We start from the raw sequence: 27,500 nt of genomic DNA, 5'->3' as shown, positions 1-27,500 counted from the left end.
ACTCCACCTTCAATAAGAATCCACAATCTATTGTAAATTGAAACTGTCTCTGAGTGCATTGACAGAATTGGTAGAACAAGGGATCAAATTCCTATTTGTCTTTGATTTTCACAAGGTTCTGACTTCAATTTTTATCCTTCAAGACTAGTCCTATATTGGTGTCAATTAAAACAGACTCTTTGTTTCCATCTTTGCCTGTGTGCCGCCAGAATTGTTGGCACATTGAACAAAATGCTTAGCAGATTTTGTCCAGCTCTTTAAGTTCTGAGTTCAAATGCCACCAAGGTCAACTTTACCTTTCAGCCTTACAAGGGTTAATAAAATAAAGTATTGATCAAGTTCTGGGATTGATGTAAATACCTAAAAATTGATGACTTATGTGCTAAAATTTGAAGCAATTACTACTCTCTTTACTCTTTTACTTGTTTCAGTCATTTGACTGCGGCCATGCTGGGACACCACCTTTTAATCGAGCAACTCGACCCCGGGACTTATTCTTTTTTAAGCCCAGTACTTATTCTATCAGTCTCTTTTGCCGAACCGCTAAGTAACGGGGACATAAACACACCAGCATTTGTTATCAAGCAATGCTAGGGGGACAAACACAGACACACAAACATACACACGCATATATATATATACATATATATGATGGGCTTCTTTCAGTTTCCGTCTACCAAATCCACTCACAAGGCTTTGGTCGGCCCAAGGCTATAGTAGAAGACACTTGCCCAAGGTGCCACGCAGTGGGACTGAACCCGGAACCATGTGGTTGGTAAACAAGCTACTTACCACACAGCCACTCCTGCGCCTACTATTATTCTTATCATTATTATTATCATTATCATTTTGAGCAGAGAGAATTGTTACAGCATTGGAATAAATACCTTGCAGTATTTCTTTTGGCTTGTCTTCAAATGCTATTGCAGTTAACTTTGCGTTTCATCTCCCCAGGGTCAATAAAATAAAGTACCAGTGAAGTATTGGGGATGGTGGGACAATGTAATTGACTTATCCCCTCTCCTGGAAATTGCAGGCTTTGTGCCTGATTCATAAACAGTTGTAGTAGTGGTGGTGGTTGTATCAAGCAACACAATATAGCAATGTATTTTAGTTTCTTCCTCCATGGTCCGGAGTTCACATCCACCAATAATAGGAATATTTTTCATATACTGGATAGGGTGGAGTAAATTAACTACACCATTCTGAGCATGTGGTATCAAGTTCTTCGAAATTATTATTTTGTGGGTGGAACTGTAATTAGGAAGACAAAATCTACAGGAATCTGGTCGCTTCTTTTATCTTTTACTTGTTCCAATCATTGGAATGTGGCCATGCTGGGACACCACTTTTAATAGTTTTATTTAAACAAATTGACCCAAGTACATTTGTCCTTTTTTAAGACTCAAGTTTACCAGGTTCAAGTTTATTCAATATTCAGAATTCCTAGTTATCTATCAGTGTCAAATATAAACATCCAAATAAGGTCAAAATGATAATGTCTGTTGATATACAGATATTAAATGGGTGTTAATACACACACACACACAGGTTCTCTTCTATTTCCTAAGTGAAATATAACTGTTGTCATAAAAATGCTGGTTCCTTCAAATGATGATGTATTTAATCTGTTAAAATAGCAAACCCCTTTTTGAAATTGTATGTTACCATGGAAACGTTTTTCTTCTTCACTGTTTCCTTTCCTCTCCCCATGCTATCATCTCCTCCCCACTACAACTTCCTCTTGAATTCCCTCCTCCTTATAAAGAACTGAATCCTTCCACTACCTCCAACACCCACATGTTGAGACTCAAAATTCTTCTTACAGAACAGATTTATTTTTACTTATTTCTTACTTTCTGCTTTAAGATATTCCATGAAACAGAACTAACTCCTTTTCATTTAAAAGAACATCTTATTTAACATTTCAAATAAATGGAGATTTCGGTAAAGTTTTAGGGTTAAATGTAAGAAAACCAAGAAAACATAATTCTAAAAAATAAATTATATAATAAAAATTTAAAAAAAAGACTATCCTTATGGTTGGTTTTGCAAACTTTTGCTCTCAACTATTACAGGATTTGTCTAATATTTTGAGTTAATTACTAAATTTCTAGAAATATTAGAATTGTTCCACCTCAAGACTGTTGTAGGGGAACCAAATCTGTGATGTGAATCAAGTATACAACAGCCTAATTACAAGATCACATTGAAACTAATTCACTTTGTTTAATGTCCCTGGAGAAGAGTGTCAAAGTCATACCCCATTTCTTGGAGATTAATAGATTTTCACAAAGAAATCATTATGTAATTATGTAATTACTTAATTACAATAACAATAACTACTGCTGCTGCTGCTGCTAGAGCTAACTAAAAGTGAAATCTCTAAATAACTAATGGAACTGCTAGAAATAGCAACCAAATCTCCCTACCATCTCAAAAAATATATAGTTTCTTTACATTCTGAGTTCAGATTCCATTGGAATTCACTTTGCCTTTCAACTATAACACATCAATACAATAAGGAGTTGGGGGTGGGGGTGCCTTCAGTTTTGCAGGTTACAAGACAACTTCACTAGTGCTGGTACCAAAGGGACAAAAAAGGACCCAGTACATGCTGTAAAGTGTTTGTTGTTAGGAAGGGTGCCCAGCTGTGGAAACCATGCCAAAGCAGACACTGGAGCACAATGCAGTTCTCTTACTCATCATATTCTGTTGAACAATCCAACTTCTGTCAGTATGGAAGACAGGCATTAAATGATGATGATAATGATGGAAACGTATTTAACTGACTAAACTGAGAAAAGAAAAAATGAGTGTCCTTTTGTACAACAAATTGAACAACATTTTTCATTGAATTGGAATACAAAGTGGTGGAGTATTCCACAGTTATATGTGCCCTTTACAAAAGACTCATCATGACACAGTGGGTGACAAAGCTGTACCCTTGAATTACAGGTTCAGTCCATCTGACAGGCTTCCCTATAGCTTCCGTCTACCTAGTTTTACTCAAAAGGCTAAAGAAAATTCAAATCTCTTTTTGAAGGTCATCACTGGTGATGAAAGATGGTCCTACAGAATTTGCAGATGTGGAAGAGGTGAAGAAAAAAAAAAGACAGAGGCATTAAAAGGCATCACTTCACAAGAGTTCCAGCACTGTTTTGAACAGTGCAAAACATTTACTAGACCAATGCATTGCTTCAAATGCAGAGTACTTTGAAGGCGATAAAAATGTAAACATGTAAAACTAAGTGTATAAAATAACATTACAAAATTCCAATTTCATTTGGGTAGTTTCTCGTAAATTAGTATCTACTATTATATAGATAGTACCTCCGGTTACATAGTGTCTACTAATATGTAAATAGTATCTACTTCTATATAGATAATATCCACTGTTATATAGATAGTATCTACTGTTCACTGTATTTTAATTTTTCACAAGTTTCACTCATCACAGTGCAGTCTTACTTGAGCACAATCGTCAAAGATTTTCAGAGATTTAACTCTATTATTTCTCCCTTAGTACTTTATCTTATTTATGTTACCAGTCTCAGAGGCAGACAAAATATGAAGTCAACCAGGTCCATCAATATTTTGCTATATCCCACCAACACAACATACTGCATATGTATCCATACCCTGTGTATCTCAGTTTTTACAATAGATATGCTACATCCTGGTATGTGAGAGACAACAAAATTGGTTGGCATCAACAAGAGCATCTAGCCACAACGCACTACCTCAACCCATGAAAGCATGGTAAAGCAGATGTAAAAATGATGATGACAAAGATGACAAGGACACAGGCATAACAGGCTTCTGCACAGTTTATGCCTCTCCTATTTCACCGACAAGGATGTGATGGTAAAAAATACATTGCCAAATTACCACCCATTGAGATGAAATCAGGGAATTATGATGTTGCAAAATAAAGTTCTTAAACAGCCAACCTATGTCTAATTTAGAAATTACCTGCAGCTGTATAAAACATGAAACTAATCAAAAGATTAAGTTTATGTACAAGAGATGGGGGAATCTTTTGATGTCAGGTTACATTTGGCTTTGATGAACTGTGTTTACGATAATAAACAAAACAAGATGTGAATTTCTTTCCAAAATTAACCAAACTATTATAAGTAAATAAGTAATGTTGTTGTTTTTGCTATTTAGCCCTAGGTCAGGTCTAATTCAACCATCAGCAGACAATCCTTTTTTTCTTCTTCAGACATTGTACTTCTTGAGATACACTGTCAAATGTGTCTGTCACTTTAAGGTGGTAGGCAATTTGCAGGGAATCTGGTTGGCTGTTATTGTTGTTTAGCACAAATGCAACCTTGGTCAAGTACACATGATCAAAGACATTTTTGTTATGCCTACTGCATACTTTATCTAATACTAGCAGTATCGCCCGGCGTTGCTCGGGTTTGTAAGGGAAATAACTATATAAGCATTTTTAGAGAGTTACTTCCCTTATAGATGCCAATTCGGGCTTTCTTAGCCATTTCTGTTTTGGTGTCTTCAAGCCATGAAGTCGTTGTTCTAAAAGAACGCTGGTCTCCTTGACAACGCTTTACGACGTTGATTTCCTTACACTCCCTTCCCCACAGCTTCACGAGGGAGGGAAGAAGGGAGAGAAGCAAACAGGTGCAGGTGTGACCATGGACGCCAACTCCGCCGCCATCGACACACGAAAAATTATGCATTAAAATGGAATAAAAAATGATGTTAAATTATTTTTAAAATCGTAGACTCATCGTAGACGCGCGCTAATACTCAGACTTGCTTGATATGAATCATGACTATAAGATACCCGATTTTGGTTAAACTGCACCGCAAAATGTGGGAGTAGTTAGGAATCTAAATCGAAGGGGACAGACACACACACAACTACAGTTTTATATATCTAATATATATCCTGTCTTTTGTGAAGACAGTTGTGTGTACTGAAGGTGATTTAGCTTCTATTTCTAGCAGGTAGAGGAACCACAGCAAAGTCTCTTTCATCGATATATATATATATAATGAATAAGCGGGTATAGATTATCCAGGCAGGTATCATTTGAGCACTCAATTATAATCCGGGTTGTGACTAACAATGGGTATATACGGGGTTTGCTTCGCAAGATTATAAATATTTTACCAAGTGTATATCTAAGACAATTACAATGAATATGGAGATTAATACATCTGCATATTCTTTTATTTCTATAGTCAATTATACAACATATTTGCTTTAAATTTATCTGACAGATTTCTGCTGCATAGACATCTAACAATTGCATATGCATCTAGTTACTTTCAACTGATTATTTATGCAACTTTAACCAAGGTCCATCCACTGATATGGTTCAAAATGAAGTGTATGTAGGCTTAGCTAGCATTATTTTCTTAGGTTACTATAGTTTTTGAGTGCAAAGAATGTGAGAGAAGGATTTGGAATCCTGAATGGCTATAAAAACTGCTATGAGGTTGACCTTATCCTGACCCTAGGTTTGAAATTCAAATTGAGACTACTAGATCTTTTAATTCAAAGTATTTTTAAAAAAAACCTGAGCCTTACTTGGATTATGAATTAGTGATCTTCAGATATTGTGTATAATTATTGGTTACTAAACCAGACATAATTAAATATTGAGGTACACCGGATATCCCTTCTCCCACCACCATTAACTGTGTCTATTCTCCCAACCCCTCCGCAACACTGGGCTGTTCTCTACATATTACAGGACAAATGCAACCAGCTCAGCTGCTCATCCACCCACTTAACCTGCTATCTTATGTTTCATTCTGTCTAGAAATTTGTCACCATCACAACCAGATATCTCTTCTCCCAATTCCCCCTCCTCACTGGTGCTGTTCTCTATATTACCTACACTCTCTCTTTCTCTATCTCTCTACTGAGACAGACACAACCAGGTTATCTGCCCACCTACTTAACCAGCTATCTTTCGTTTCATTTTCATTCTGTCTAGAAACTTGCCAACAACTACCCAGGAAATTTCCTTGGCCTTATCAAGTGAAGGAGAATGCTATTCAGCTGTTCATGTGTGGGTGCTTTTGTGTGTGTGTAGGAATCAGCTTGTTTCCTCTCTCTCTGTCTGAACCCTTCCCCGTTGGTGGTACCCTACATTATACCTGCAATCCTCATCTTCCTGGACAAACGCAACCAGTTTTAACTGTCTCCCTCCTAACCTAACACTGACTGGAATATCCATATTTCTGCTACACCACTTAAATTTACATCATTCGATGACTATAATGCTTATACTTACAATGCTGCTAACATCGGCTTCTACCTCCAGTAGGGGCAACAATCTTAACACACTTGAATGTTGTCACGTCAGAAGAGAGAACAAATGAAGCATGCCTAAAAAATGAACACCACGACAACCTCACTCATCTTTTCAGGCGCTGAATAACATCTCTCCTTTCCAAACCTCACCCCACATTCCCTTCCCAGTTTTCAGAGTTGGCAGTGTCAATGTTGGCACACTGAAAGGTAGGTCTAGTGAGATTGTAGAGATACTTGAAAGGAGACGGGCTGATGTATGCTGCATAGAAGAGGTAAAATGGAGAAGAGCTTCAGCTAGGGTCCTCGCAGGCAAGGCACATAGGTATAAAGTTTTCTGGCAAGGTAACATGGATGGTGTAGGAGGTTTAGGCATACTCCTTGCGGAGAAATGGGTGGATAAAGTCATAGAGGTTGTTAGGGTATGCAATAGAATGCTTAAGCTCAGGCTAGTCCTGCAGAACAGCACAGCTACAATTATCTCCAGCTATGCCCCACATGCAGGGCTACCAAATGATCAAAAGGACCACTTTTATGAAACCCTTTTACAGGCTACCTCAAAGACATGTGGCAATGATCTCATTTTTGTGACTGGAGATTTTAATGGGCATGTGGGGCAGGAATCTGGTATCTTCACTGGGGTACACGGGAGCCATGGCATTGATGCCCGGAACAATGAGGGAACTAGGCTACTGGATTTCTGTGATGCATGTAACCTTTTAATCTACAACACTAATTTCAGGAAGCCAGATAGCCACCTGATAACCTATCAATCAGGGGACTCTGCTATCCAGATTGATTTCATCCTCACCAGACAGCGGGACACAGGGTTGCTCTTAAATGCAGAGACCCTCCCGGGTAAAGAATGTACCCCCCAGCATAGGCTAGTCATTAGTGACTTTAGGCTCAAGGCCAGAAGGATACCAAGAAGCAGACCAATCCAAATAAAAAGGATTTGGAAGCTAAAGAACCCTTCACATGGTCAGAGATTTGGGGACATCTTCATCAAAAAATTTGATGAGAGGGAGGAGTAGCTACAGACATCAGACATAGAAGGTAGCTGGAAATTCCTACAGGACAGTTTGCTGAATGCCACAGACAAAGTCTGCGGATGGTGCAAAGTCCCTTCCAGACCTTGAGTTACATGGTGGTGGAATAGTACAGTAGACAAAGCCATCAGAGCAAAGAAACAGGCCTGGAAGGGTGGGGGTAGCAGGGAACTGTATCAGGTAGCCAAAAGGGAGGCTGGGAGGCAAGTATACATAAGAAAAGAAGATGTTTGGCAATGTCCAGCAACATGAGGACCAAAGAACTGAAGTATTTCGGATTGCAAGACAGCGTGTGAGAGAAAATTGTGACGTTACAGGATAGAAATGTGTCTGCATGGATGATGGTGCAGTTGCTTTTAATGATTCTGAAAAGAAAGAGGCTTGGAGGAGCCATTATGAAAGACTGCTGAACGAAGAGAATGAATGGGAGGTGGAGAGCCTGCCAAATGTTGACCCACTAGAGGGACCAGCTATCCAAATAGACAGCTCCCTGGTAGATAAAGCAATTAAGGATATGAAGCCAAGAAAAGCCCTCAGCCCATCAGGAATCACTGCTGAGATGCTTAAAACATCTGGTGGCGTGGGCTATGGCCTAGTCACCCGCATTGTAAACCAGGTAGTTCACGATAGAGTCATACCCAATGACTGGTATAGCAGTACCATAGTCAACTGCTACAAGGGTAAAGGTGATGCTCTAGATAGAAATAACTACAGGGGTAACAAACTGCTGGATCAGGTGATGAAGATCACAGAGAGGGTGATAGCCCATCTCATTAGGGAGAGAGTCTGCTTAGATGAGATGCAGTTCGGTTTTGTGCCAGGTAGAAGCACCACTGATGCCATATTCCTGGTTCAACAACTGCAGGAGAAATACTTAGCTAAAGATAAACCCCTATACTTAGCTTTTGTGGACTTGGAGAAAGCTTTTAACAGGGTCCACCAATCCCTTATCTGGGAATCGATGCAGAAACTGGAGATTGACGAATGGTTAATAAGGGCTGTACAGGCCTATACAGAGAGGCCATTAGTAAGGTTAGGATTGGCAATGAGTATAATGAAGAATTCCAGGTAGAAGTAGGTGGGGGTGGATGCTCAGAGAGTGTTACCACTAGAATAAGAATAGCCTGGGCAAAGTTTAGAAAGCTTCTACTCCTACTGATGACAAAGGGTCTCTCGCTCAGAGTGAAAGGTAGATTGTACGACGCATGTGTGCGAACTGCCAAGCTTCACGGCAGTGAAACATGGGCTGTGACTGCAGGGGACATGCATAGGCTTGAAAGAAATGAAGCTAGCATGATCTGCTGGATGTGTAATGTCAGTGTGCATACACGACAGAGTTGTAAGCGCCCTGAGAGAAGTGTTGGATATATGAAGCATCAGATGTGGCATGCAAGAGAGACGTTGCACTGGTATGGTCATGTATATGGATGGATGAAGTGTGATGAAGTGCAACTCCCAAACAGTTGAAGGAATCCGGGGTAGAGGTAGACCCAGGAAGACATGAGATGAGATGATGAAAGACCGAGACCTTTGGAGATATGCTGTGACTGCGAAGACCCGACAAATAAAGTGAGTTCACAGCTGTATCTTACACCAGTTTCGCATAACCAGCCTCAGCCCATTCAAAAGTACTTTGGATGGTAGAGCAACCTGCTGTGCTTTGATCGTAGGGTGACCTGCTGTGCTGGAGGGGACCCAATGAGTCAAGTACATCAACATCAAAATAAAAATCAAATGGAAATTGTAGTTGTGATACCCATGCCGATGGCATGTAAAAAGCACCCACTACACTCACAGAGTGGTTGGCATTAGGAATGGCATCAAGCTGTAGAAACACTACCAGATCAGACTGGAGCCTGGTGCAGCCTCCTGACTTCCCAAACCCCAGTCAAACCATCCAACTCATGCTAGCATGGAAAACGGACGTTAAACAATGATGATGATGATGATGATATGTGTGTGTGTGTGTGTGTGTGTGTGTGTGTGTGTGTAACCAATTAATACATAAAGTTATAGATAGGTAGGGCTGTTGCAAGCGTGTAGAAGTTTCAATGTTAATCCTCTGGTCATTCAGTATCTGCCCAGGTTACATCTTCAGGCTACTCAGGGTGCCACTGTGTGACTGTTAAACCTGAAATAGCAGACAACCCCCCCCCCCCTTCAAAATCTCAATCTACTGAATTATAAAAATGTAATGACAATGTAGTCTTGCATACACTTAAAAAAGACATGGTAGTCATAGCAATGTCTTTATTCAGGAGTTTGCTTAATTCAAGACTAAGAGAGTGCAGAGATGGTAGGGTTATCAATAATATCCCTTCTCTCTGTTACCCATCATCACTTCAAGTGATCTCCTCCCCCATCCAGAATATCAGTAATAAAACTTTTTTTCTTACATATCTCCATTCTCTCACCCTCTACTTGTCTTTCACTTATCTATACCTCTTAACCATCTATACCACTCTCTTTTTCTCTCTCTGTCTTGTCTCCCTTACCCTCTGCCCTCTCTCTCTCTGTTATTCTCCCCCCTCATCCATCTATCCATACACTAACCAGGTCAAGAAAACAACAAAAATATATTCACATCAAAACAAAAACTCCAATTTTTTTTGTATTGGTATTTTGGCAAGAAAATAAGAAACCTTAATAAAGACAGAAGAGGGAGACCTTTCTAGAGCCCTTAAGACATTGGAGGAGAAGATAAGATTAAATATAAATATCAAAGCAAGATGGGGAGGAGTAAACCCTTAAGGACCAGAAGAAAAAAAACTAAAAGAAAAAAAAAGCAAGATTAAACTAACAAAGTTGGCAGTTGGAGGGAAGGGTATTCTTAATTAGGTGTTGTAAGGAAACTGATGTTGTAAGTAAGACACACAAACAAAATTTGTCTAAGGGTGGTATTGCTATATATCTTCTGTCCATAAAACTCCACAACTTTGGTACTTCTGAAATAAAGAGATTAGGGAACAAAAAAATACCTGGTTCCAGGGCTATGTCAGCACATATTGATATGGTAAATTTGTTTTCTTTCTATAACACCCAACCTAAGGTTCTGTTAATCCTATATTATATGTCAATAACCTAATCCCACAAGACGGTGTAGTTTAAGGCCCAATTGATAAAGTATAAAATAGGGTTTAAGATAGGGAAGAATGTAGGGAATTCAAATGTTTAATTGGGTTTTCATTTCTACGCAGGGTCTGTAGGAACCTTGTGATGAGTATTCAAAATGCTAGAAATAGCAGTCAAATCACCTTCAAATCATAGGCCACCATCTTTTAAAAGAGTGGTTACATTGGATTTTGTATTCCTAGACACCACTAAAAATGGGATGGCTGTTGCTAGAATGTTTTTGACCGTAAGTCTGGTGGATCTAAGCTTGACCTAGGGCAAATCAACAAAAAGCATTTTAAAACAACCAAATATCACTGAACTCTCTTATAACAATAAGGGATAATCTAGCGGCAGTAAACAGGTTAGAGATATCCACTTCTTCGATTGAGTGCAAATCCCTTCCAAGTAACATTACCATTTATCTGGTTCCTATAACTCAAAGGTAATTGAAAAGAGACAAAACAAAACTTTTTATCCAAACACCTATTTTCATACAAATTTATTTCAACTGTAAACTTGATATAGAGACAGAAAAAATCTATTTTATATTTCATTGAATCAAATATAATCTAAAAAGACTGTAATTGCATTTAATCACTTTAGTAAGAGGTTTCAGTGATTTAACTATATTTTAATGAATAAAGTTAATTGTATATAATCAATAAAAACATTTTTGTTGATGCAAAATGCAGGCTATTTCAGAAGGTTACATTTAAGGCCTGGGTTTCCTGTCCCTCAGCTAATCTTTTGACAACTTGGACATCATTAAGTTTACATCTTGTTTCAGTAATTATGCTGTGCTCTCAAAACAAAATACAATACTTGCTTCAATCCACTAATTAGAAATGGGAAAGATAACCATTTCTAAAACTTAACTTTCACTATATGCAGATATCCAAATATTTAAAACAAAAAAATTTTGTGTACCATTGTCCCACCCATGCCAGCATGGAAGGTGGACGTTAAACGATAATAAATAAATAATTAAGGCAGTGAGCTGGCAGAACCGTTAGCACGACGGGCGAAAGGCATAGCCATATTTCGTCTGCCGTTACGTTCTGAGTTCAAATTCCGCCGAGGTCGACTTTGCCTTTCATCCTTTCAGGGTCGATAAATTAAGTACCAGTTACACACTGGGGGTCGATATAATCGACTTAATCCGTTTGTCTGTCCTTGTTTGTCCCCTCTATATTTAGCCCCTTGTGGGTAATAAAGAAACAGATAATAAATAATGATGATATGTGCACTCAATAATAACAACGGTGAGACAGTAGACTATGAACAATGGTCAAGGATTCAAGTCTTGATAGAGTCATTGTATTGCAGCATCTCAGAACAACACATAACTCTGTTTTGTTTGACAAGGGAACTTTTTCATGATACTCAACCTGCTAGAAATAGCAACCAAGTATTTTTCAAATAACATTCTCACATTTTGCAAAATAAGACACATTGAATACTGAATTCCTAGAAATTCTTAAAAGGACATGATGTTGCTGACTGGAACATTTGACTACAGATCAGTTGAATCAGAGTTAACTTGTGGGTAAACAACAACATAATTCTGCCTGGGATGATCACCGATTCCTCTTCTTCCAGTTCACAACTTAATGGTAGAAATTATAAACTACAGTAAAAAAAATTAATATAAAAGTAATAAAAAAAACTAGCTCCAATAGTGAAATGTCAACTTTAGTAAAACTGAAAATTTTCCCACATGATAGAAGACATGGAGTAAAAGAACATGTTAACATAGTAATATCAAGTCTTTCATTTTACCTCCAATCATTTTTAGCCCTTTTGTTCAAATTTCTCTTGAAATATATTGCCTTTGTTTCAATTGATTTCGAAAATAATGATGTATTTACTAAAATAAATTTGTAATTTTTAAACTGATCAATGAAACGTAAGTTAACATGGAATTTTAATGGGAGTTTTTAAAACAGCAACTTTATATCAGAGAACCAGGAAGGTCATAGCAAGTTGGTGTCAAAAGCATCAAACAGGAAGAAAATAAATATATGACAATAAAAGTTTCACCTCTTTCAAACAATAACTAGTTTTGTTTTTATATCAATTTCACCTTGGCAAAGACTTTGAGAGAGACCAACTCCAGATGATAATTTTTATTTCAGAAATTCCTGAAACCACATGCTATTTCCTAAAGCAAATTTTAATTGATAGAAATAATGAACCAATTCTTTCAGTACCCTCCCAAATAGTAATTTCCATAATTAAGCATCGCCTGGCCCCGTGCCGGTGACACGTAAAAGCACCATCCGTTCGTGGCCGTTCGCCAGCTCTGTCTGGCACCTGTGCAGGTGGCACGTAAAAAACACCCACTACACTCGCGGAGTGGTTGGCGTTAGGAAGGGCATCCAGCCGTAGAAACACTGCCAGATCTGACTGGGCCTGACGAAGCCTTCCAGCTTCACAGACCCCAGTTGACCCGTCCAACCCATGGAAAACGGACGCTAAACGATGATGATGATGATGATGATGATGCTACTGTGGATATGTGAATATGACAACTGTCTCTTAAAACAGCAATATTTCTGCAAAAGAATGTATAATTATAAATTCCTAATTATATTTTGCTGTTTCTTATATAAATGACTTTTTTCTTCATGATAAGATGTATTTTTATTCCTCACTCCTAATAAAAAGTGTCATACACTTCCTGCTGCTTCACATTGCTATTCAGAATCATCCACAACTAACTTACAATCTCCTTTCAGAAATATACTTTTAGATATCACTCATTAAATTGTATAATCACCAAGCATGTTAAACATGATGGCCTTTGTGGACTGGGTAGAAGTATAAACTAGATCTTTGTTGCCAGATAATTATTCCTAAAAAGCCTACTCAGAATGTAGGGCAAAGTAAATGGATAAAGGGGTCAATATATATTATTAAATCAACTTTGTTGGCAAAGTTCAAAAGCATAATTTGTGTACAGGAATTTGTAGAAAAACTTCATCCACATTGTGTGAGTGTATGTGTGTGTGTTATGTTTTAAATAAAAAAACCTTTGAGCAATACAGGTAAGAAGTTACACAAAATATGTAAGGTGATATCAAAAACAAAGAGAAAAAATATTGTATTAGCTTACATAGATTGTTTAATGTTTCAACATCTTAGAAAAGATGTTCCTTATCAAATATAAATAAACTAATCCTGGACAGCCACTGACAACACCTTTCTCCTAACCCTTGGATAATTTTCTTTCTTATATTTGATAAGTGGAATCTCTAAAAATATTATAAGATCATTAAACAACTTATGTAAGGTAATACATTTTCTCTTTGTTTTCATTAGACAGATGTATGGATGAATAGATGGGTAGAGAATAGAAGATGGATGGATGGACAGAAAAGATGGGTGGATAGACTGAGTAGATGGGTGGATAGACTGAGTAGATGGGAGGATAGACTGAGTAGATGGGAGGATAGACTGAGTAGATAGATGATAGGTAGAGAGGATGGATGGATTGGTTTAGGTAGATTATTAACATAACATAGCCCAATTAAGTAAAAATCCTAAGATTAAGAACAGAGATAGAAATTTTCAAAATGAATACATAGTTTTTGAGAAAAAAAAAAACAATGTATTAGTTGCAAAACCCTTCAACATTGTTCATAACATTAGGACAAACACATACATATATTTGAAAAGTTATATCAACTCAGTATGTATAGACAAAGTGAAGAGGAAATAAGCAACATCTCTTACCATATGGACTCATAAGCTTCTTTTTCATTGGTTGAGATAATAAGATCCCTAAGGTGGGCTGATTTGACTCTTTGAAACCAGTGGTAATCACAACTCTAACGAAAAACATTTTACAGAATATATGAAGCTGAGGTGGAATGGGCAATCTAAATACTGCCGTGAGTTGGAAGCAGCCTGTAGGACATATATTCAACCTCTCTGACTAACAGTTCCAGACCTATGAGTCATGACCCAAAATATACTGCAGTATAATTCTAAATGGGTCATGAAGAAAAAATCTTTTACATTTGAAATATCCATAAATATGTTGAGGGTTACATCACATCATTTATATAATATAGCAGTTATTTTAGTTAATACATTCAAATTGCTACTGAAAGAGCTGAAGAGGGAAATCAGGAAACTATGGAGAATCAAAACTTAGAAGTAGTACTGATTGTGGTTGGTACACTGGGAGCAGTTAATAAAAGGTTGGGTGCCTGACTTGAGAAGCTAGGAATTACCATCAGGACAGGAGTGTTGCAGAAAACAACCTTGTTAGGAACAGGAAGGATTCTAAGAAGGGTGTTAGAAAGTTGAAAGAGAAGGAATGACCCAAAGGACCTTTGAACATTGGATATGGCTCGCTCATTTGGTACAGTGTCAGTATTAATACCTGCTAGAACAAAAGTGTTGTGGATAATAATAATAATAATAAAAATAATTTCTACTATAGGCACAAGGCCTGAAATTCTGGGGGAGGGGACTAGTCAATTACATCAACCCCAGTGTTTCACTGGTACTTAATTTATTGACCCCGAAAGGATGAAAGGTAAAGTTGACCTTGGCAGAATATGAACTCAGAATGTAAAGACGGATGAAATGCTGAAGCATTTTGTCTGGTATACTAACAATTCTGCCAGCTTGCTGCCTTAATAATAATAATAATCTTTTCTACTATGGGTACAAGGCCTGAAAGTTTGGGGGAGGGGGCTAATTGATTACATCAACTCCAATGTGTAACTGGTACTTATTTCATCGACCCCCAAAAGGATGAAAGGCAAAGTCAACCTTGGTAGAATTTGAACTCAGAACATAAAGACAGGCAAAATACTGCTGAACATTTTGCCCAGCATGCTAAAATTTTGCACACTTGCAGCCTTAATAATAATAATAATAATAATAATAATAATAATAATCCTTTCTACTAAAAGCACAAAGCCTGAAATCAGTGGGGAGGGAACTAGTTGATTACATTGACCCCAATGATTCACCGTTACTTAATTTATCAAGCCCAAAAGTATGAAAGGCAAAGTCAATCTCAGCAGAATTTGAACTCAGAATGTAGCAACGAGTGAAATACTGCTAAGCATTTCGTCCAGCGTACTAATGATTCTGCGGATCTTTTCAATTCTGAAGCCAGGACCACAGATCTTTCTACTTAACTAAATAATCTGAAACTTCGTATGCTGATAGAGTCTAGCAAAACAAGACACAGGTTGGAACTAGTTTATTTGAGAAAAATCTATTTTATGACTTTAATCGTAGATTAAAACTGCGAATTTTAACCAATCAGATTGTTTGTTTTCATGTGTAAAACTTGACTGCATTCTATTAGTGTGACGTAGAAAGCGCTTTTGTGACGTACTAACGTTCGGAAAACTGTAAACAAACACAGAACGTAACGGCAGACGAAATACGGCTACGCATTTCGCCCGGCGTGCTAACGTTTCTGCCAGCTCTTTGCTTTTTTAATATTAAATTTCGGCGAAGTTTCGCTTGTCGTAGCACAAGTTTTCCGTCGATTTCCGTAAAAAACTTTTATTTTTTTACATAAGTAATGAGAGCGAAAGAGACTAAGAGGAAGCGATTTTATGACGAGGGAAGTTTGTCTTTGAAGTTACCGTCTAGGGGAAGCATTGATGTACATGTGTGTGTGTGTGTGTGTTTGATGGGGTGTGGGAGACAGTATGTTGTGTAAGTGAAGTGCTTCTGTTAGTGTGTGTGAAGAGACAGAGAGAGTAATGTGTGAAAGAGAGAGATAACTGAAATTTTTTACTCGGTGTATGTGTATATGTATGTCTGCATGTATGTGTGTGTGTGTATGTATCTATGGCCGATTCATCGTAATTACGATGAATCGGCCATACATACATACACACACACACATACATACACACACACACACACACATACTTACACATACATACACACACACATACATGCAGACATACATATACACATACACCGAGTAAAAAATTTCAGTTATCTCTCTCTTTCACACATTACTCTCTCTGTCTCTTCACACACACTAACAGAAGCACTTCACTTACACAACATACTGTCTCCCACACCCCATCAATCACACACACACACACACACACATGTACATCAATGCTTCCCCTAGACGGTAACTTCAAAGGCAAACTTCCCTCGTCATAAAATCGCTTCCTCTTAGTCTCTTTCGCTCTCATTACTTATGTAAAAAAAATAAAACGAAAGCAAGTACTAACTTGTTTACATTTAAGATGTTTAATACGTCACGAAATTGGTGGTCGAGACGGAGTAAATAAAATAAAGCCGAATGACGGAATATCATTGGTTAAAATTCTAATTATTAAACAACGTTAAACTTAGAAGTTACAATTCCGTTTTCATTCTGGTTTACAATTAAGTTTACTTTTGACACATTCTACCAGTATACGAAGTTTCAAATTGTTTGGTTCAGTAGGAAAAATTTGAAAAAACTGGCTTCAGAATAGAAAAGATCCGATTCTACCAGCTCACTGCTTTAAAAATAATAATAATAATAATAACAGCTTCTAATTCTGGCACAATGACAGTGATTTTGAAGGGAATGAATTACTTGATGCCATCAACCCCAGTACTTGACTGATATTTTATTTTATCAACGCTGGAAGGTAGAATGACAAAGTTAACCTTGAAGGTATTTGAACGCAGAACATAAAGCACAGGATTTCAAGAGTTAGTAGTTGCCACTGTAACTACCACTGCTCCTCTGTAACCATCACCATGACTTTTCTCTCTCTGCTTCTCTATTAATATTTCAACATAAAACTGTATACATTGTACGAGTAGTAAGAGTAGTGAAGAAAATGTAAGATGCCAGTGATAAAGCTGTCAGTCACCATATATCATCATTTACTGTGGTACAGTAATATAAAACTAAATCCACTTGAAAAAATATTTCAGAAGATATTTTAATACACTCCTTCCAGACTAAAGAGCATTTCTCTTCTTCAATCTTAAAAAAAAATAAAGAATTCTGATGTGTGTGTGTGTGTGTATGTATGTACTGTGTGTGTGTGCAAATATATATTGGTGTGCATGTATATGTGTGCTGTGTATGTATTGTTGTATATGTGGATGCCTATGTATATGGTGTGTGAGATAATGTGTGTACACCCTGGTTTTAAATCTGTTTTGATATCAGCATAGGCTGGACAGATCTTCCTGTATCAGATCATCCTGGTTCATTCTTTTGTTTCCAATATTACTGTTTTCTTTGAGAATATCTGGCTAGAGTGTTTTTAGCACTTTGTACTGTCTCCATTGTTAATATTACTGCACCAGAATAAGGCAACAAGCTGGTAGAATTGTTGGCATGCTGACAAAATGCTTAGTGGCATTTTGTCCACCTTTATGTTCTGAGTTCAAACTGACTTTGCCTTTCATCTTTCAGGGTCAATAAAATAAGTACCAGTTGAACACTAGGGTTGATGTAATTGACTTAAGCCCTCCCCAAAATTGCTGACCTTGAGCCAAAATTTGAAAGCTGGCAGAATCATTAACATGCCAGGCAAAATGCTTAGCAGCATTTCATCCACCTACACAATCTGAGTTCAAATCCTGCTAAGGTTGATTTTGCCTTTCAACCTTTTAGGGTTGATAAAATAAATACCAGTTCAACACTAGGGCTGATGTAATTGACTTGAGATTGCTGATCTTGTGCCAAACATTGAACCAATATTACTATGCCAGAATGGACCAGGTATGTTTATGATGAAACCAAAACTAGAACTACCTTTACAGTGTTTTCACTGTCTCCTCAAAGCTACAGACTCTATAAGCAAATTAATCACACACCAACACAAAATTAGTGCACCCAGGAAATTAGAGATTAGCCTATCGAATACAAATTTCTAAGGGGCTTTTTAACGGCAGTTTTATGATTATAAAAACAGTAGTCTGTGGCACATAACAAAATACCAGCTATAAATTTGAACTCATGACCCATGAGTAACCAGTTCAACATCTTATAGACTGAGTCATCTGGTGATATAGAGCCTTCTTAATGTTATCCCAACTTGAGTCCCTTTTAAGCAAGTCAACATTTTAAGGACAACAAGGGTTTATTTACCATGACAAGCTGGACTAAACAAGCTTACTTTCTGAAGCCAAAGAGGGAGTCTCTATATATGGTTCAACCTATTAGAAATAGCAGCCAAATCTGAGGTGCAATCAAAATGGTCCAAAATGTTTAAAACTTTCCTATAGGATAATAGTTTTCAACTATCAATAACCATACCTAAAAATTTACCTCACTGGCCATGGTACCACCTCTGTGCACACAACATAAAATAATATGCACAATACACACTTATGCTCTGCAACACAAACATAACAGAACATATACGCATACACAACAGAGAACACACACAATACAGTAAACAAAGACATAAAAACAAATAAATCTGTCAAATTTAGAGAAAATTATTTCAGTTGTTTAACTAACTCGGCTATCTGTCATTTAATTTTCAGAATAAGTGGCTGAGTATTCCACAGACATATGTACTTTTAATTTGATTTTTAGGTTGAATCAATGACACATCGTAGGACAAAGATGGATGTTTGATGTTTAAACCAATGGGCTTGCAAACGTTTACTATAGGCTAATATTTTTTTACCTAAAGCAAAAAATATGGTAAAAGACTACTAGTCTAAAATGCCAAACAATGGAACTGAACCTGAGACCTTATGATTGGAGACTTTCCCAATTCTATGGTACAAATTTCTTTCTTTAAAGTGATCTAAATCTAAATCCTGATTTATGTCACAAACATTAACCTAATAATGACAAAGTTATTTTATTAAATTCTTCATTAGTATAAAAATTAATTGAAATAAAAGCAGTGTATTTCAACAAGAATACAGTCATGAAAAGGTCACAATATTCTTAGCCATCCAGACATACCTACATCTACAAGTACAACAGGAAAACATATAATAGAATACAGGATTTAGAGGTTAAGTCATCAGATATAGGTATGGTGGTGTATCAGACAATAGAATATAAACTGCAAATCAGGAGTCAGCAACAAATGGTTCAACAAGATCTTTTCTGTAGACTTCAGACCTTTTCTTAAAGTTTTCTGGATTTGGAACAGTCGATGGTTTTTGTGTCATGATTTGTTTAATTTTTGCTTACATAGGTATTACCAATGATGGAAGTTGAAGGATTATCATCATCATCATTTTAATATCAGTTTTTTCATGCTTGCAATGATTAGGTGAAATGTGTTTATGCAGATTTTCAACAGCCAGATGCCTTTTTTGTTGCCAGCCTTTAACTGTTTCCAAGTAAAGGAATATTTTCCCATGGTCAGACAGGTTTGCACAGGACATTAAAAACAAACAATACAGTGGCACTTGTTTACAACTGTTGTGTAACGTCAACATAAGGAAACACAAATTACAAACTCGCATGCATGTACACACAAACAAGGGAAGGAAACAAACATGCACAAGTGTGTGTATGCATAAATACACAATGATGGCCTTCTTTCAGTTACCATCCACCAAATCTATTCACAAGACTGGAGATATAGTAGAAATCATTTATCCAAAGTTTCACAAAGTAGGACTTGCATAAGTTGCGGAAGAATTTAACTGTCTCAGGAACACATTTCTTATTGAAATACATAGCCAATAAGATTCAAAACCAATAATTTGAAAGGATTAAGTAAAATAATTAATTTATCCATCTTGCATTCTGGTGTTTGGAATATAAAATGTTGTCACAAAAAAATTCTGATGGAAAGTTTTCATTTGAATACGAACATTTTTGGAAAATAAAAATGGAGGTTATCTATAATAGACCAACTGGGATTGAACTCAGATAGGTTGATATGAAAAGGATTAAGAAAGGTGAGTAAGTGGTTAAGAAGTTTACCTTATAACTATGGTTGCTCCAATACCTTACGGGTGAAATTTGGTAAACAAACCTCAAATGTCTTGTAACTCTCTAAAAGGATGTAACCCAATCTTAGGTGACATCCTACAAATAGAGGTCAATAAAATAAGTACCAAACTAAATACTGGGGGAGTCACTATAATCGAGTAAAACCCTTGAAAGTGGTGTCCCATCATGGTTATAATCCAATTTTGAATTTTAGAAATACTGGGACTAATATACAGAATAAAAGAATGGTATTTGATCAGCAGACACATAAGGAGGAGGAGAACAATAACAACAAAAACGGGTTAATGGATGAGACAGTAGTGTAGTTGGTGGGGGGGGCACTCCATTCTTCGCAACACTTTCATAGGGTTGACACATTTGAGTCTACTGTATGAATCTGTATAGGTGGCATGGGACAAAGGGAAGGTAACAAACTTAAGTGCTGCCCTGGATGGCACAACCTCTAGCTATGCCACTGGGATGTCTATAACCAACTCAAATGATATAGACTTAATGAGCACAGTATATGAATACAGAAGAGTACAGTGTATAAATATGTACCAAAAGGACAGTGTAAATACTTTATGTAGATACATTTACATTATGTCTATCTTTCACCAATGCATATCTGTGAAGGGTGTAGATGTCAATAAGAAACTGAAAAACTGGTGATACAACTGTGAATAGCTCTGACAGTCATGAACAGTTCAGCCAAGGGTAAAACCCAGAGTAGACTGTCACTGTTTGATATAGTAAATATATCTATCCACTCAATGAATCACATAGAATTATGATTGCCAATATATTTTAATTACTTCAAAAATCTCATATTATTACATATATATGTGTGGATATGTAGTTGAGAAATTTGCTTCCAAACCACATAATTTGGGTCAACTGTGTGGTACTTGGACAAGTGTCTTCTATTACAGCCCTAAGCTGACCAAAGCCTTGTGAGTGGATTTGTAAACAAAAGCTGTAAGAGGCCCATCATGTATGCACATGTGTGTGTGTGTGTGTGTGTGTGTGTGCGCGTGCGTGAGAGAGAGACAGACAGACAGTTTTAGTGTCTCCTTGTCATGACATTACATGATAGCTATCAACAAATGTCCCTTCGTACAAGCAGTGTCCTTTGTTTCTAATGACTGGGAACATATCTGGCAAAAGGGAAATATTATCTTATTTGGTGAGGGTTGGTGACAAGAATGGCATCTGGCTGCAAAAAATCTGCCTCAATGAATTCTGTTCAAAGCTTGCAAAGTGTTAAAATAATGATGATGATGATGTCGATATCATATTGATCATTAGTATTGTCATTTTACATCCATTTTTCCATGCTGTCACGGGTTGGACAGAGGTCATCATGGTTTGAGTCAGTTCTTCTTATTATTGTTGTCTTGAATGGATCATGGACCACATCTTTCTCATACATTGCATTTACAACATGATTTCTATGATTGGATACTGCCCCAAACATCAACCACTTTAAAGAATGTACTGAGAGTATTTTATTATAGCACTAACATCACAAGGGTTACCGTGTACCCTGTAAGACTAAAGACTCCTCTCTCCCATTTGTCATCACCTTTGTTGAGTCCATTGACAGAGTCACAAGCAATGCTTTCTTCATATTTAGCTTTAAAAAAACATTAAAAAATGATATTGAATTATATTCCGAGACTTACCAACAGTTACAAAAACTCTTGGAAAAGACTTATCAGATAGGATGCCTTAGAAAGTGACACAAAACCCCTCCGCAAAACTCAAACTATTTGTGATCAACTGAATTTCAACTAATGCTATGTGTTAAGTGATTCAGGATTCTGCAGATATGTGTCTCTTTAATGTAATCTTGAACTAAATCAGCAGGCCATAAAGGGATGGGCCTTCTAATTAAAGAAAAGAGAGAGGAGTGGGAAAGAGGAACTTATCCCTGAAATAGATTGATAGTTTATTGATCCTGAAAAAAAAAAAAAAAATGAAAGGCAAACTGACCATTTGGACTCAGAATGAAGAAGCAAAATAAAAACTGTAAGGGATACAATGATGTTTTTAACAATTCTAACAATTCACTGCCTTCGTTTAACAGTGTTGGCTATATATGTGTTTGTGTCTGTATATGAATGTCTGTATGTGTGTGTTTGCATGTATCTGTATGCGTGTATATGTGTGTGCTTGTATGTGTCTATGGGTGTTTGTATCTGTAGATGCACACATTATCAAATCAGGTTTATGTTATTGTCCACTGTAAAGTTCTGCCCTAATTCCTTCTTAAATGAAAACACACACATACTCTTACACATACATAATCAGATGTGTGTGTGTGTGCGCATGCATGTTTTTCTAGTAACATTACCAGTGACTCCAAGAGAGTCATGGTCACAAGAGATTTAGATATGGCCCCAGGCTGAAAAGAATAAACATATCTTCTTTGTTTTTTAATTCTCAAAATGTAATGGGTGACAGAAAATAGCATCATGGGTAGGGGAGGGATGTAAAGAAGAAAGTTAAAATAAGCCATAGGTCTGACTGAGTGGAATAACAACAACAAGTAAATATTTCAAATACAAACCAAAACATAGCAAAATGTCTATGTTAATGGGGTATCATCTAATGTAAAGTCTTCTCACAACAAACTTTGGATTGTCATAGAATAAAGAAAGTGTATGTAAAGAAATACACACACACACATACCTACGTAATGAAAATAAAAATGGCACAGCAGTAAACTTCAACAATGGCAACCATATGACTATTAAAACTATGCTAACCACCCACTCATCTTAGTTGTTTGTTTATCTTTATTCATATGTTGTCTTCCCTTTGGAAATATGACTGCAATGAAGCAAAGTGTGCAATAATAGACCAAATGACTGAAGGTTAACCATAAAATATATCAAAAGAGCTTCTTGGAACTAAGCTGGCTTTGGTCAGGAATCAAAGTCTTAGAAATTAAATGCTGAGCGACATAAGCAAAACATAATTAATTTTTAAATGTTCTACTGTATATAGATGCCAATATTTGGGTGTTTATGTATGTAAGAGTGTGTGTGTGTGTACACACTCGTACAAACAGAAACACACTTGTACACACATAAACACACTCATGCATACACAAACATATGAATGTATTTATGCCCCCTTAAGTGTGTATGTACATAAATGTAGGAGTAAAAGAGCACTTCCTCTACTTCCTGTTTAATCTTCTTTCCTCAAAATTTATAACAGAAGCTCATAGGATTGACTGACTCCCCCACCCCCTCAACAACTACCATCCACCATAAAATAGGTTCTTCAAACAAACTTATTTCATGTTAAGAATAGCTGGGTTTTCAATTAACCCTCTCTGACATAAACATATAAAAGTCTGTTCTACATTTTAGCAACCAAATATGGCAGGATTTGGACTTGAACTGTAAAGGACTGCAACTATACACCAATAACATGAGATAAACTGAAAAACTTGCCAAGCAGCAAAGACAACATGTAATAAAGAAACATATTATGTAACATGTAAAAATAATAAATCACTATAGTAACAAATAGATATCTGAATCAAACGAAATAAAATATATAAATTCATATGAGATCCACTGACTATTTCAGATTTCATAACAATAACATAAGTTTTGTTTCTAGCTTTTAGTTTCAAGTAGATATTGTTGTTATTGTTTAATGGCAATAATAATAAAAATTAGTAACAGGACTAGTAATGTGAAAAAATATAGTTTCAAATACTTTATTGATTAATAAGGCTTCTTCCTAAAGATATTCATATTGGATAATGTAGTACAAGACTCATGACATTGTAAAAAAATGACAAAGCAGTTACATCTGGACTGATCTTGATCAATCAATGTTGATATGAAGTTAAACAACTACAGCAACAAAATGGACAGTATTTGATGTGAAAATACTGTGGGGAATTGATGCAGAGATATTTATGCATTTCTCCAAATTTAATTACCAACTGTGTACAAGCACCCTAATTGGGAATTGAAATTATGCTGAAAGTTACATTTTATAAAACTTACAAGTCAAAAGAAAACACATGGAAGATAATAGAAATAATAAATGGAGAAAATGTTGACACCATCATCATTTTACATGCATTTGTTGCATGGTTGAGAAGCTTACTTCTCAACCATGTGGTTTTGGGTTCATTCACTCTGCACAGCACCCTGGTCAAGTGTTTTCCACTATAAAACTGGGCTGACTAAAGATTTGTGAGAGGATCTTGAAGATCGAAACTGAATGAAGCCCACAGGATATGTGTATGTGTGCATATGAATGTGTTTGTGTCCTTGTCTTGACACTAGGTGATGGTTGTAAACAGCTATCAATGTCATTCATATAAGTGATGTTCATTTCCAGTTTTCCATAATAAAAAAAAGCATGTCGGATATGCATTGTGTGCAAAAGAGATCTAGATGGAGAAGTAGATGCCGTTGTAGCAGAAACAGACTATCTGTGTGTTAAAGCCATTGTTTTATAAGCCAAGTCACCTCATTTAGGATGTGATTCTGGAGGTTTTTGTATCACAATAACAGTTTCTGACCAGATATATTAGCAGTACTCCACTCTACATTATACATGAGTATCAGCATGTGAATATACTCTACTCTCTACATTGTAATTGAGTACCAGTATGTGAATGTACACCAATAGTAATTGCTAAGAACTGAAGTATTTTATGGTCTTGAAGAGTAAGTGGTCTTTGTGAAGTAGTTTTGGTAATGTTTTTATCATGTGGAGTTGCCATGAGAGATCAAACATTGTAATAAGTACAATTTATAGAGACTTTGAGGGTCTTAAAGGAAATATGCTATAACACTTTTTTTTTTGATAGGTTTAGTGGGTGTACTTCAGTGACATTAAAGAAAAGGTGTTTTTCATCTCCCCATTGAAGACTATTTTCAAAACTCTTATTCATGAATGCAGTAAATTAAAGATGCCATCCAAACAAAGGAAGAGACTAACAAAGCTTGGCTTGTAAACAAGTACCTCCTTTGTGCTTGCTGTGCACTGAGGTATAAAAAGTTGCAGCAGAGACAGAAGAAACATTCAAGGTTAAATCATGGGAAGACTTTGGGATTAAGCTAGACTGACTTTAGATGAGCAATAAAGCATTCTGGCAGACTAACTGCCAACTTTGAAACAAGAAGTCCTGTTCCATACCAACCATTAAGAACTCAGCTGAGGTTCTTCTCAACACTGTGAAGAGCAGCCTTAGGAGGTGGAGGGAATACTTTACTTATCTCCTAAATCCAGGGACAATGCAATTCTCTAGTGGATGCAAGGTGCATCTAGGAGCAAAACTAACTTCATAGAGGCTGAAGTCATCGGAGCAATTAAAGTGCTCAAATGTAGTAAAGCCACCTGGGAAGAAGAAACTTGGCAGATATTAAAAGCAAATTTGCTATCTTCGATCCAGTTTTTGTGCCTATCCTTGCCTATAGTTGTGAATGTTGGGTAATGATAACGAACACAAGCAACTGGAATGGGATTCCTCCAAAGGATCTCTAGAGTAGCATTACTTGACGTAGTGTGTAGCTTGAAGATCATAGAGTCTCTCCAGGTTGAGCCCCTCTGCATTGAGAAGTTACAGCTTCAATACTGCACACATGATTAAAATGTCTCAAGAAAGAATCACAAGACAGACTTAGAAGTAGACCAAGAAAGAGATGGTTATAATATCCCTAGTCTCAGTTAGTCATACTTGGGAATCCAGTCAGAAAGTGTAATGACAACTGCTTCTAATAGGACCCTATGGAGAAGGTGCCTGATGACTCTGCCTCCACAACCCTTTCAGGAACAGGAGGCAGAAAAAATAAATGGATGGAGAGATAAATGCAAGGAAGGTTTAACGTGTATGGATGATGCTTGCCAACAGAGGCTAAAGAAAATGAAGGCTGGTGTCATCATCATATGTGTATGTTGTTAAAAGTGGCAGTGAGAAAGTTTTTAATGTATAACCATAAAAGCATGGAAGACAAAACAAACCTCGAGGCACACCACGGTTAAAAGCATGTGGATTAGAGAACAGATATTGCAATGAAGATCACTGAAAAGAAATCTTTGATCTAAGAGGTGTGATTTTAGTGGAACTCAGGAACTGGGCAAACAGCTTAGATAGGAGGTTCTGATACCAAACATGGTTGAATGTTAACCGTTTTTTATTTGTTTTTTTTTATTGGGTTCAGATGGGAGTGTATTGGTCTCACTGAAGTTTTCAAATATAAAGGATATCACTGATGAGTGACACTGGAGAGTAAGGACTGTGGTGAGTGGCATAGGAGAGTAAGGACATCAGTGGTGAGTGACACTGGAGAGCAAGGACATCAGTGGTGAATGACATAGGAGAGTCAGGGCATCAGTGGTGAGTAACACAGGAGAGTAAGGACATCAGTAGTGAGTGACACAGGAGAGTAAGAACATCAGTGGTGAGTGACACAGGAGAGTAAGAACATCAGTGGTGAGTGACACAGGAGAGTAAGGACATCAGTGGTGACACAGGAGAGTAAGGACATCAGTGGTGACACAGGAGAGTAAAGACATCAGTGGTGAGTGACACAGGAGAGTAAGGACATCAGTGGTGAGTGACACAGGAGAGTAAGGACATCAGTGGTGAGTGACACAGGAGAGTAAGGACATCAGTGGTGAGTGACACAGGAGAGCAAGGACAACAATGGTGACACAGGGGAACAATTCTCCAGTAGATGTGGCTCTAATGAATCTAGATCATTGATCACTGAGAAAGAAGGGTGATTAAAGATCATGACACTGATTATTTATAACTGCCTCCGTTAATCCTAGATTAGTCATGGTTGAGCAGAACAACGTATTTCCATACTGATCATTCATCTTGTACCAAGGACTTTATTGTCAAATATTTCATTTCGTTTTTAAGATGTGATTTGAGAGAGATTCAGGTGCTTGGAGTGATCACTAAGTTGATCCACAGCATTGAGGCTTTCTCATTGACTCACATTTGAGATGCTTTAACATGTGATAATCATTATTATTCTTTTTATAACTTACTTTAATAACTACAAGTATATATTGGTACATACACATACATCAATGTGTATATGTGTGTTTGCACACTCATGTGATGAATAGATGGAGA

The 27,500-nt window shown here is 36.9% G+C and overlaps 1 protein-coding gene and 1 long non-coding RNA gene across 11 annotated transcripts in view; one reads left to right on the top strand and one right to left on the bottom strand.

Moving 5' to 3' along the window:
- Positions 1-27,500, bottom strand: part of LOC115211639 (pleckstrin homology-like domain family B member 1) — a 487,008-nt gene that overhangs the window by 300,198 nt on the left and 159,310 nt on the right. The window lies entirely within an intron of this gene.
- LOC118763335 overlaps positions 21,375-27,500 on the top strand; it is an 18,528-nt gene continuing 12,402 nt past the window's right edge. The window contains exons 1-2 of the long non-coding RNA XR_004999087.1: positions 21,375-21,399; positions 22,685-22,692. This is a non-coding gene — a long non-coding RNA (uncharacterized LOC118763335). The remainder of the gene's footprint in view (positions 21,400-22,684; positions 22,693-27,500) is intronic.

The sequence above is a fragment of the Octopus sinensis genome, linkage group LG5, assembly GCF_006345805.1.
Source record: "Octopus sinensis linkage group LG5, ASM634580v1, whole genome shotgun sequence".
NCBI lineage: Eukaryota > Metazoa > Mollusca > Cephalopoda > Octopoda > Octopodidae > Octopus > Octopus sinensis.
This window is presented reverse-complemented; position numbering and strand designations above follow the sequence as displayed.